Here is an 11,441-nt window from a genome sequence, read left to right as displayed (position 1 = left end):
CTTATTAAGTCTAGTTTTAAATAACGCAAGTTTCAGGTTCATTGAAGTTTTCTAAAGAAAGTTATAGCTATTTTATTAAATGTTGTGCATAAATAAAATTTTTTTAATGGTTAATAGCTGATATTTAGGTATATAAAAAGACTTGTAATCATTTGTTATGTGCGAGGATATATGAAGTGAAAATATAGAAATAAAACCTTTGAAGTTAACCTTTTCCTTCTTCCTCATCTGTGTTAAGAATTCATACTTGTAACTCACCATAGCTTCCAACAAATTGGTATTAGAGCGTTTGTTAAAATGACGACCAAAACTAGTATCACTTTCCAATAGCCACAACTAACCAAAACAAATTATGATCAATTGGTGCTACACATGAAGGCCATAATTGGATCTCATGGCTTATGGGACATTGTCAAGAAAGGATATGAAGATCCCGCATACGAGAATATTGCAACCGTGGCTGCACTAGAAGCTTGGCAGTGAACAAAGAAGAAAGATCAAAGTGCACTCTCAATTATTCATCAATTGTTAGATGATGACATGTTTGATAAGATAGCCAATGCTACAAGAGCCAAGGATGCATGGGAAATTCTAAAGAATTTTGTGGTCGGAGTTGATAGAGTGAAGAAGGTGCGGCTCCAAACTCTAAGGGCTGAGTTTGAGTCGATTTTGATGAAGGAGGATGAGTCTATAATGGATTATTTTACTTTAGTATTGGCGGTGGTGAATCAAATGAAGTGGCTCAATGAAAAGATGGAAGATGCAAGAGTGGTAGAGAAGATTTTGTGCTCTCTCAATGCGAAATTCACTCATGTGGTGGTAGCAATTGAACAATGGAAGAACATAGAGTCCATGACCATCGACAAGTTACATGGATTGTTGTTAGCCCATGAAGAGACAATGAAGAGGACCCCACAAGAACCAATGGAGCAAGTTTTGTAAGCAAAATTCCTTTAATCCTAAGGGAAATGACAGAGGAGGAAGAGGTCGAGGTCGTGGTAGAAGTTGAGGTTGTGGACGAGGCCTTGGGCATGGTCAAAGAAAAGGTGAGCAAAATTCATTTCAAAAAGGTGAAAATAGGAGTTCTCAAAGAGGTCATGGATGAGGGAGAAATAATAATTGGAGAAAGGATAAAAGCCAAGTAGAGTGCTATGCATGTGGGAAGCAAGGTCACTATTCTTGGGAATGTCAAACTAAGAGTTGTGATGAGGAGACAAACTTTATTGAGCATAAAGAGGTGGAAGGTGATACTCTTTTGTTTTCTAAAAAAGAAGGCTTTGTAGAAAAAAATGTCACGTGGTATCTCGATAATAGCGCAAGTAACCACATGATAGGAGATAGAAGTAAATTTGTAGAGTTGAATACAAAAGTGATTGGGAATGTTCATTTTTGAGATGATACAAAGGTAGAGATTAAGGGAAAAGGCTCAGTAATTTTGGCTACAAAGGATGGAGACCATAAAATTCTTCACAATGTCTATTACATCCCAAAAATGAAGAGCAATATTTTGAGCATCGACCAACTTTTAGAGAGTGGGCACAAAGTGAAGATGGAGAACAATTATTTGTGGCTTCGAAATCTAGATGATAGATATGTTGCTAAAGTTGCCATGACAAAGAATTCAATGTTCATGTTAAATGTGAAAATGGCAGAGGCGAAGTGTTTATAAGCTTGTGTCAAGGATCCTTCATGGATTTGGCACATGAGATTCGGGCATTTCAACTTTGAAGGGCTTAAAATGCTAGGAGAAAAGAATATGGTGAAAGGAGTTCCCAAAATCAATCATCCAAATCAATTATGCGAGGCGTATCTACTTGGAAAACATGCAAGAAAGAGTTTTTCAAAGGTGTCACTTTCGAGAGCAACTGAGCCTCTACAACTTGTACATGCGGATGTGTGTGGTCCTATCAAGCCATAATCTTTCAGTAAGAGCTCATATTTTATGCTCTTCATTGATGATTACACAAGGAAGATGTGGGTTTATTTTTTGAAGAACGAGAGTGAAGTTTTTAAGACATTTAAAAAATTCAAGCTTCTTATTGAAAAGGAAAACAGATACAAAATTAAAGCTCTAAGAACTGATAGAGGTGGAAAGTTCACTTCGAATGAATTCAAGGTCTTTTGTGAAGAAAATGGTATTCGACATCCTATGACGGTCCCAAGAGCACCATAACAAAATAGGTTTGCCGAGAGAAAAAATAGGACAATTCTTAACATGGCAAGGACGATGCTAAAAAGTAAGAATATGTCTAAGGAGTTTTGGGTTGAGGTGGTTGCATGTGCAGTTTGTCTCTCAAATCGTTCACCTACGAGGAGTTTAGAGAAAATAACCCCTCAAGAAGCATGAAGTGGATGGAAGGCAAGTGTGAAACACTTAAGAGTTTTTGGATCTATTGTCTATGTTCATGTATCCGAACAAGAAAGGACAAAACTTGATAATATGAGCAAGAAAATGGTGTTTATTGGCTATAACAAGAACTCTAAATGGTACAAATATTTCGAACCTATTTCCAAGAAAGTTGTGATTAGTAGAGATATGGAAATTGAGGAAGATGCCTTATGGGATTGGAGTGTTCAAGAAGAAGAAACATATAGTTTTCTTCCATATTTGGGAGAAGACGAAAATGAGGACCAAGAGATTAAAGGCGAAAGTTCAACTTCTTCCACACCCGCTTTTTCCTCAACAAGCTTAAGCGAACAACTTGAAAGAATACGAAGCATAAGAGATCTCTATGATGCTACTGAAACAATAGATAGTGAGAATCTTTTTTGTCTATTTGTAAATGATGAACCTTTGAGTTTTGAAGAGGCTATTGAAGACACGAAATGGGTACAAGCTATAAAGGAAGAAATTCATTCCATTGAGAAAAACGACACTTGGGAGTTTGTCACACTACCAAGTGGTCATCAAGCAATTGGGGTTAAATGGGTTTATAAGCTAAAGAAAAATGCGCAAGGAGAAATTGAGAGATACAAGCGAGACTAGTTGCAAAAGGGTATAAACAAAAGGATGACATGGATTATGAAGAAGTATTCACTCCCGTTGCTCACTTAGAGATAATACGATTATTGGTCGCTCTTGATGCCCAACGCTGGTGGATAATTCATCAAATGGATGTGAAGTCAGCCTTTCTAAATGGTGTTCTTGAAGAAGAAGTATATGTGGAACAACCAAAATGATTTACGGTTGAAGCTCATCAAGATAAGGTGTTAAGATTGAAGAAAGCATTGTACTACCTTAAACAAGCACCACAGGCTTGGTATAGTCACCTTGACAAATATCTTCATGAGAATGGTTTCTCAAGATGCGTTCATGAATATGCACTTTATGTTAAAAAAGAGAAAAATGATATTTTATTTGTGTGCATTTATGTGGATGACCATATTCTTACAGGAAATAATCCACAAGTGTATGATGATTTTAAGAAGGCGATGGCACGAGAATTTGAGATGAGTGATATGGAGCTTATGTCATATTATTTGGGGATAGAAGTAAAACATTGGAGTGATGGGATATTTATCTCTCCAGAGGCATATGCAAGAGAGATTATAAAGAAGTTTAAGATGATAGATTGCAATCCCGTGAATACCCCGATAGAGTAAGAAAAATTGATTCAACCACATTTCGAAGCCTTGTGGGAAGCCTAAGGTACTTGACACGTACTAGACCCGATATATTATTTGCCGTGGGATTAGTGAGTCGGTTTATGGAGAATCCAAGTGAAGAACACATGCGAGCTGCAAAGAGAATTCTTTGATATTTAAAAGGTACTCTTGATTATGACATTTTTTATACTTATTCGAATGAGGCTCACTTAAAAGGATATTGTGATAGTGATTATGCCGGTGATATTGATGACCAGAAGAGTACTACTAGGTTTATATTTTTCTTTGGAGAAAATGCAATTTCATGGTGTTCAAAGAAACAATTAGTTGTAACACTCTCAACATGTGAATCGGAGTATGTTGCTACAACTGTCGGTGCATGTCATGCGATATGGCTAAGAAGATTGCTGGATGAACTTCATTTTGCTCAGAAAGAAGCAACTAAAATTATGGTGGACAACAAATCGGCCATTGCTTTTGTGAAAAATCCGGTGTTTTATGATTGAAGCAAGCATATAGATACAAGGTTTCATTTTATTCGGGATTGCATTACCAACAAGGAGGCTGAGGTAGATTATATCAAAACTTTTGATCAAATAGCCGATATTTTTACAAAACCCCCCAAGAAAGATAGATTTCAGCAGCTTAGAGAGATGATTGGAGTTGTGAAGAAGTCAAGCTTACAGGGGGCTATTGAGAATTTTTCAAAAAAAAAAAAACTTGATTTCTCGTCTTCAATAGTGGGCAAAAACGTGTGGTGAATGTAAGGGATGTTTTGGGAAGGCAAACGAATGTCATTTTTGGTGAACCAAATATGGATTTAAAGCTTATTAAGTCTAGTTTTAAATAGCGCAAGTTTCAGGCTCATTGAAGTTTTCTAAAAAAAGTTATAGCTATTTTATTAAAGGTTATGTAGAAATAACGTCTGCTTTTTAGAATTCTATTCTGCACGTTTTTTTAATGGTTAATAGCTGATGTTTAGGTATATAAAAAAACTTGTAATCAGTTGTTATGTGTGAGGATATATGAAGTGAAAATATAGAAATAAAAGCTTTAAAGTTAACTTTTTCCTTCTTCCTCATCTGTGTTAAGAATCTATACTTGTCACTCACCATAGCTTCCAACATACACATGTATGAAAATTCTTAGAGAAAAAAAGAAAGTATTATGACAATATGTCACTGACCCAAATTCTTTATATGTATTATAATTTTGTGCTACTGAGATGTCTATTTGGAATTTTAGAATGAAATATCCGATTTCAGAGTCATAAAAGTAGTCTTATTTTATCACGAAAGCTATTATGTTATCGTCTAGACCTAAAGTGATTGCCTATATCATAATTTATTCTATAATAAGACAAACAATATTTCTTTACTCTTGAAAAAGGGATTCACAGTCCATTATAAAGCATCTCGAATGCTCTTATATCAGGGGATAAATATTGTTTTTTCCTTTTTTTTTGTTTTTTTTTGGCAAAGATGTTGAATTGATTGCACAACAAGCAAAGAGAAAATCAAAACAATAAAGTACTCACCCAAGACATAAATTTACGTAGTTTGACAATATGCCTACATATACGGAGCAACCATTCTTATTTTTATTATGAACGAAATATGTAAAAAATATGCACATTATATATTAAGGTTTTACTTAAATAACTGGTAACTTAAGTAACCCAAAATACAATAATGTCCCAACTAAAATTCTTCAGCCCTAAAAGAATAATCATTCCTTCGATGGATCACCCTTTCTACTCTTTAATCTTGGTCATTTTCCTAGTGAATTGCCCTATTTGTCTTCCGGTTCAGCTTCTTACAATTTAGATGCCATAGACATGCTTGGATCGATAATTGAAATAACTTGTTTTGTTAAAGAACGACTACAGACCTTCTGATATGACCTACGATAATTTTGTGGAATGTTCTTGTCTTGATCTATTATGACACTTGAAACATCCATTTTTTAGCCTTAAACGATCTCATTCTGTATTACATGATATGAAATGTTCGCTCCTTCATCATGCAGTGTTTCTTCTATTGTTTTGGGATCTTTAGGTGATTAAGTAATCTTAGAATATATGATTTACACTTTTAACAATCTCCACCTTAAATGGGTATTCTATTACGTTTGAAGAATAATAGTATTAACAATTAAAGAGGTGCAGTGGAGGCACCAAAGGTCCCACGATAGAAACGTGTCCTTGACAGGTTGGCTTCTTTGAATTTTACTTTACATTTGTTCAAGTTTGGATTGTTATTTGATTGAACTAGTTTAAGATCAAGTACCTCACATTTCAACTTGGATTAATTAGTGCGTCAATGTGATGTAGAGGTAGGTTAAACACCATGTAATTTCCACTCTGTTAGTTTAAAGTATGTATTGTGAATGTTACTATAGTAGATTTCTCTTTCATCCTCATATATAGGTAGGTTATGCCAAGCTGCATCAAATATTATTTCTCTTTAGGGGTAACTTATACTTTATATTATTATCAATCTCCCAAAAACTCCATCTATGGTACGCAACAAGCTTAGGATGGATAAACAAGCCGGTATCAACCTAAGTTAGACCTCTAACTCGAGATTGACTCATTCAAGCTAGTGTATAGTGTTATCAAAGTTTTGCCAACATGATGAACACTATCATCATCAAAGTTTTGCCAACATGGTGAACAATATTATTGGTAAGATGAACAATATCATTAAATATGTAAATGAGTCAATCTCTAGCTAAGTTGGTTCTTGATCCAACTCAAGATTGACTCATAATGGGATAATATAAATTTAGTCAGACTGATGAAATAGAAAATTTAGACTCTACAATTTTGACAAGCTAAGATTTTAAAAGGAGAATGAGAAAGTATAGCATATAAGACACTTGATTTCTTTCGTAGATTATTTTACAAAAGTCTCATACATTTTTATTTATTTTTACAGTATGAATCTTTTTTATATATAATAATATTGCTAATCATCATTATCAATGATCTAATATAAAATATTTACTTACAAAAAAAGAATAATTAATGTTCTTGAGAGGATAAAGACATCTATCTTGAATATATGCATGGATATCATGTTATAAAAGAAAGATTCCTGATAAATTTAAACTAGAGCGTGTAGAAGTTAAGATTTGGATAGACGATTTAGCATGGACTTTTGAGTTATTAAACCTTTTTGTGGGATGATCCAATAATCTTCTATATTGGCTAAGTCTTTCTCTTTAAAACCTGAACACAATAATTTTATTGTTTGGAAACAATCATATATCAGGAGAGGAATACCGATCATTGCAATCCAGACAAATTTCAAGAGCTTATGGATTCAAGTGATATGACTTAAACAAGTATTTTTATAACATGATCAAAAATCTTGTGAATTAAATTGAATTATGTTTTGTTGATTAAATTATATGTACAGATAGATTTCAAGAGCTTAATGGATCAAGTGATATGATTTAATAATATATTTCTATAAACTCTATCTCCAATTCAATATCTTATAACATGAGCAAAGATCTTGCGAAATGAATTGCATTATGTTTTGTTTATTTAAGTTATCTTACATGTCTCGACTATGTTGGAGACTAAAAGTCTCATATCTAATAAATAGAATATAAGAGAGTGGTATGTAATTGTTGGAGATTGAACCTTAACATAAGCCAATTGGTTTTATGTAATATGAGTTTCAATTTTTACACTTGTAAGCCCAATATATATTTTTGATATAGTATCAGAACATAAGCCAAACAACGAGCCTAACAGCCTAAAGTGTTATTAGGCACAAGTGACAATGCACCTAACCAAAAACCAACTGAGCGAAATGAGGAGTCTAATAGTCTATAGGGTTGCACTTGAGTGAGGGTGTTGGAGACTAAAAGTCTCACATCTAATAAATAAAAAATAAGAGAGTGGTATATAAGTGTTGGAGATTGGACTTTAACATAAGCTAATTGGTTTTGTGTAATATGAGTTTCAATCTTCACACTTGCAACCCTAATATATATTTACGATAGACTAGATTGTCTAAACGATGTACCTCTTACTTATGATTTTCTATAATTACTAGAATCCTAATTTGCTTTGCTAATCCAAACTAAGGATAAATGAGATTGTTTGTCAACCACTATGCACTATAGGAAACTTGTATATATGCTGAGACGTCATGGCTAATGCTAGAAGGTGAGATTGGTATATGTAGTTGTAATTAATTTACCAATGCAAAACTAAACCATTATTCGATTTTGTATAATTTTCAGCCCCTTTATTTTCTCAGAATCATGAAAGTTTTTTTTTTTCCCATTATCATAGAAGCTCTGATTCTAATGCCTAAACTAAAGTGATTCTCTGTCTTAATCATATAGACATTTATTCTTCAATACATGCATGACAGGGTTAGGCTTTCAATTTTGATTTTTACTTGAAACTGATAGAAACTTAGTAGGTTTCAAGTAGAATTATAATGGAAACAACAAATTCCAGAACAAGGCGAACAATCATACTTTGTTGAATGAATGTTCGGATATTATCTTTTTTTGACCTTATCCATCAATCTTATCACATATCTAAAAATTCAGATAATCACTTATTCAATGGGATATGATAAGAATTGGGTGCAAAATCGTGCATTGTAATGAATGACCATTCATTGTCTTCTATAAAAGAAGACGAATTTTCAATCTTTTGGGAGTTTTTGAAAAACATATATACTGACACCCATTCATACACACTTGTACTCATGCATAACTATCCTAGCAGACTAAGTTATGCACGTTTTACTTCCCTTTTGCTTGTGCCTTGTATGGATACTAAGACACTATCCTCTTCCTCAATTGAGAGCATTACTCATTATCATTTTGGCATTGTAAAAGACGAAGAAGTCACCAATGCTAGTATGAAATCTTAAACCACCTAACAGTTTGTTAGTAGTCTATTGTAAAACATTTCCTATTAAACGGATCCTAGGAGGTGTTTATGGTATATATATATATATATATATGATACATTTATTTTATATGAAAATTTTAAATTATGGTTTCCACTAGGTATGTACTTTTTCATAACCATAAACACCAACTACATAAAAAGTGTATCTATTTGTCTACTCAAAATAAGTATGCATAGTTTTATTTAAAGATATATGATGAACAACAAAAGATCATTATTTGAGAGACCAAGGTTTTCTGATTTCAGATTAATTTATTAATGGCATTTTTTTTACTCCCCTGTAAGCAGATTGTTGAAGAGGTTGGCGGGGCAGTTGCTTGCATGGATGGTGGAAAGTTTTGTGTGTTTGATAGATCTGTTTGGTATCCAATGGTGTACTACATGCTAAGGTTTGATTTTGTTGTCATTTTTTTTTTCCTAAAAATGAATTTTCTGGAGTTAGGATAATAATAACAATAATTAATAACATTGATTAAGATATTAGAAGGCCACAACCTTGGAGGAGTTGACATCTTTTGTTGTCAACATTGTTATCATTAGAGTGTTTGGATTGATTTGTGTAGGTTCCTGTCAGAATCATATTAACTTACTTTCTTTTTGTCTCCCTAGTTTTAATGTGGTTCATATCATAACAACTCTCCGTCCTTAAGTTGAAATACTATGATTTATGCTTTATACTATAGTGACATACTTTAAAATGTTATATATGATTATATTCAGTCGAAACAAAAAGCCAAAACTGGGAGCTGTATTTGCTTCTTTCTCCACTGTCAAATGTTTGACAAATAACGAACAGAGTCTGTGAGAAGTTGTGGAAACATATATTTCCAATTGTGTGTTTGAATGCAATTTCGTTAAGTATGTTGAGGTTATCTGAAATGTCTTACTTTCCATGAATGTGCAGCTTTTGCAGAGGATTGCACCACCAACTGAGAAATTGAATACGAACGGAATTGATTTCTCACTCTGGTATAAGCCTGATAATTACCACACAGACATTTCAAAGGTGCAAGATTTCTTTGTTCTTCTGCCAGCTTGATTAGAAGGTTCTTTGCAGCCAACAGGTGCTCTAAATTGTGCTTTAAATTGTTATTTATCCTTTCTTTTTTTTAAAAATAAATTCTTAAATAAATGGTGCTGATAATTGCCAAGGAATTACCAAGCAGGCTGGACATTTGTACATTCCAAACCGTGAATAAAAAACTTGCTGGTCTTCTAGACCTATATCAGTCAAAAGTGGGTTGGATTTCCTGAACCATGAATTTTATCATCATTCTATAATGATAACCAAGAAGTTATTTAAATAGATAAAGTTCACCTCTCTCTCTCTTTCTCTCACTCTCTCACACACACAGGGGCACGAGGTTTAAGATTTCTTCTTGATCCGAGCTTTACATGAACAAAATACAAGATTGTGATTTATAAAGAAGTTAATGACAAGAAGTAAGTTTTAACCACAAATGCTCATTAAGTTTTGGAGAACTCAGATTAGGGAGGATTTTGATTCCACATGCATACTAGAATACTTGGGAAACAAGCTTAGGTTTCATTTTTTTTTTTTTTTAAAGAAGAATTGAGAAGCTAGAGATTAGTTAGGAGACAGTGCTGGATGATTCTTACAGTAATGCTACTGATTTTTTTGGTAAGTAATTATTTTAACTTATACTAAACATGTAAATGAATTTATTGATTGATTTGAAACTTACTTGTGCAAACGTTGAATATTTGATTATTTGCAGACTTGGTATGCCCGCCGAAAGGCAACCCTGTTGATGATAAGTCCTTTCTTCCATTTCCCATCCTCAATTTTAGACATTAGGATTTCCAACTCCCCAGCCTACTCTGGCGAAGTTGTAAACTTGCCAACCTGGATCTTTATCCATTGAATTCTTGGCTTCATCTTCAAATTTTCTTTGTGCTTTATGTTAATTCCATTGGTAGGAAGAGTCCCAGGTTTATTGATTTCACATATTTTCTAGTTTGTTCACCATCCGTGCATGGCCTTCTTCCGTCAACATTATGACAAATGCAACCTCAAGCAAAGTCCTTGGATTGAGCTTCGTTCTGTTGAATTTCACATTTGTCTCCAGCCAGCTCACATTTAAAAGTTCAGCCACATCCGGAAAAACATCACTGCCTAAGAACTTACAGTCAGAGGAGAATTACTATCCGGTAAACTCAGCGATTGATTTAACTTAATGTTCTTGCAGAAGTTAGGTGATGAAATCTTTTCACATATTTCAACCATGTCTGGTGTTCTCAGAAAGTACTAACAAACCTCTGTGAGATGGCGCCATGCGAACTAAATTAATTATTCCTTGACCTGCAACCTTCCAAGCTAGTTTAATGAGTCTCCCAGCATGACAAGTCCTGCCTTCGAATGGGGACTGAATTCGTACATAGACAATTCTATATGTGGACGTTGCAAGAGGTGGGATCTCCACGACAGTCTCTGGTTTCAGTTTTGCCGAACATTTTTTTGTTTTTGCTTTCCAGCTTTGGGGTAGCCGAGGAAGTTGCAGGTTTGTTGGGACATTTTTTTATCGCTATGATAAATGAGATGCGGTAAAAAGCCATTCGAGGGCAAAAACTCATCGGAGTAAGCATTGATGTGCTATTTTTTCCTTTTACCTAGCAAAAATACCCTCAAGCATGAAAATAGCTTTCAGGCGCATACTAATCCTTTTAAGCGCAACACTATGAAACAATTTGTAACAGTTAAAAATGCTACTATATAAATTGATTATTTGTAAGATAAATTAATTATCAGAGTGGCACAGTGGAAACGAGGTGGGCCCGTATCCCACAGGTCCTTAGGTGGGAACCTGTCTCTAATAGTGGCTTCTGGAAGTTTTTTGTTACATTTTGCTGGGTTGAACAACATAAA

At 34.0% G+C, this 11,441-nt stretch overlaps 1 long non-coding RNA gene across 1 annotated transcript; it reads left to right on the top strand.

Annotated features, from left to right (window-relative positions):
* Window positions 1-8,766: 8,766 nt before the first annotated feature.
* LOC123219144 lies at window positions 8,767-11,441 on the top strand. The gene is made up of 3 exons (XR_006502821.1): window positions 8,767-8,943; window positions 9,459-10,726; window positions 10,818-11,441. It is a non-coding gene; the product is annotated as an uncharacterized LOC123219144 (long non-coding RNA).

Source organism: Mangifera indica, chromosome 6 (assembly GCF_011075055.1).
Source record: "Mangifera indica cultivar Alphonso chromosome 6, CATAS_Mindica_2.1, whole genome shotgun sequence".
In the NCBI taxonomy this organism is placed as follows: domain Eukaryota; kingdom Viridiplantae; phylum Streptophyta; class Magnoliopsida; order Sapindales; family Anacardiaceae; genus Mangifera; species Mangifera indica.
Note: the sequence above shows the minus strand (reverse complement) of the source record. Positions and strands in the feature narration are given on the sequence as shown.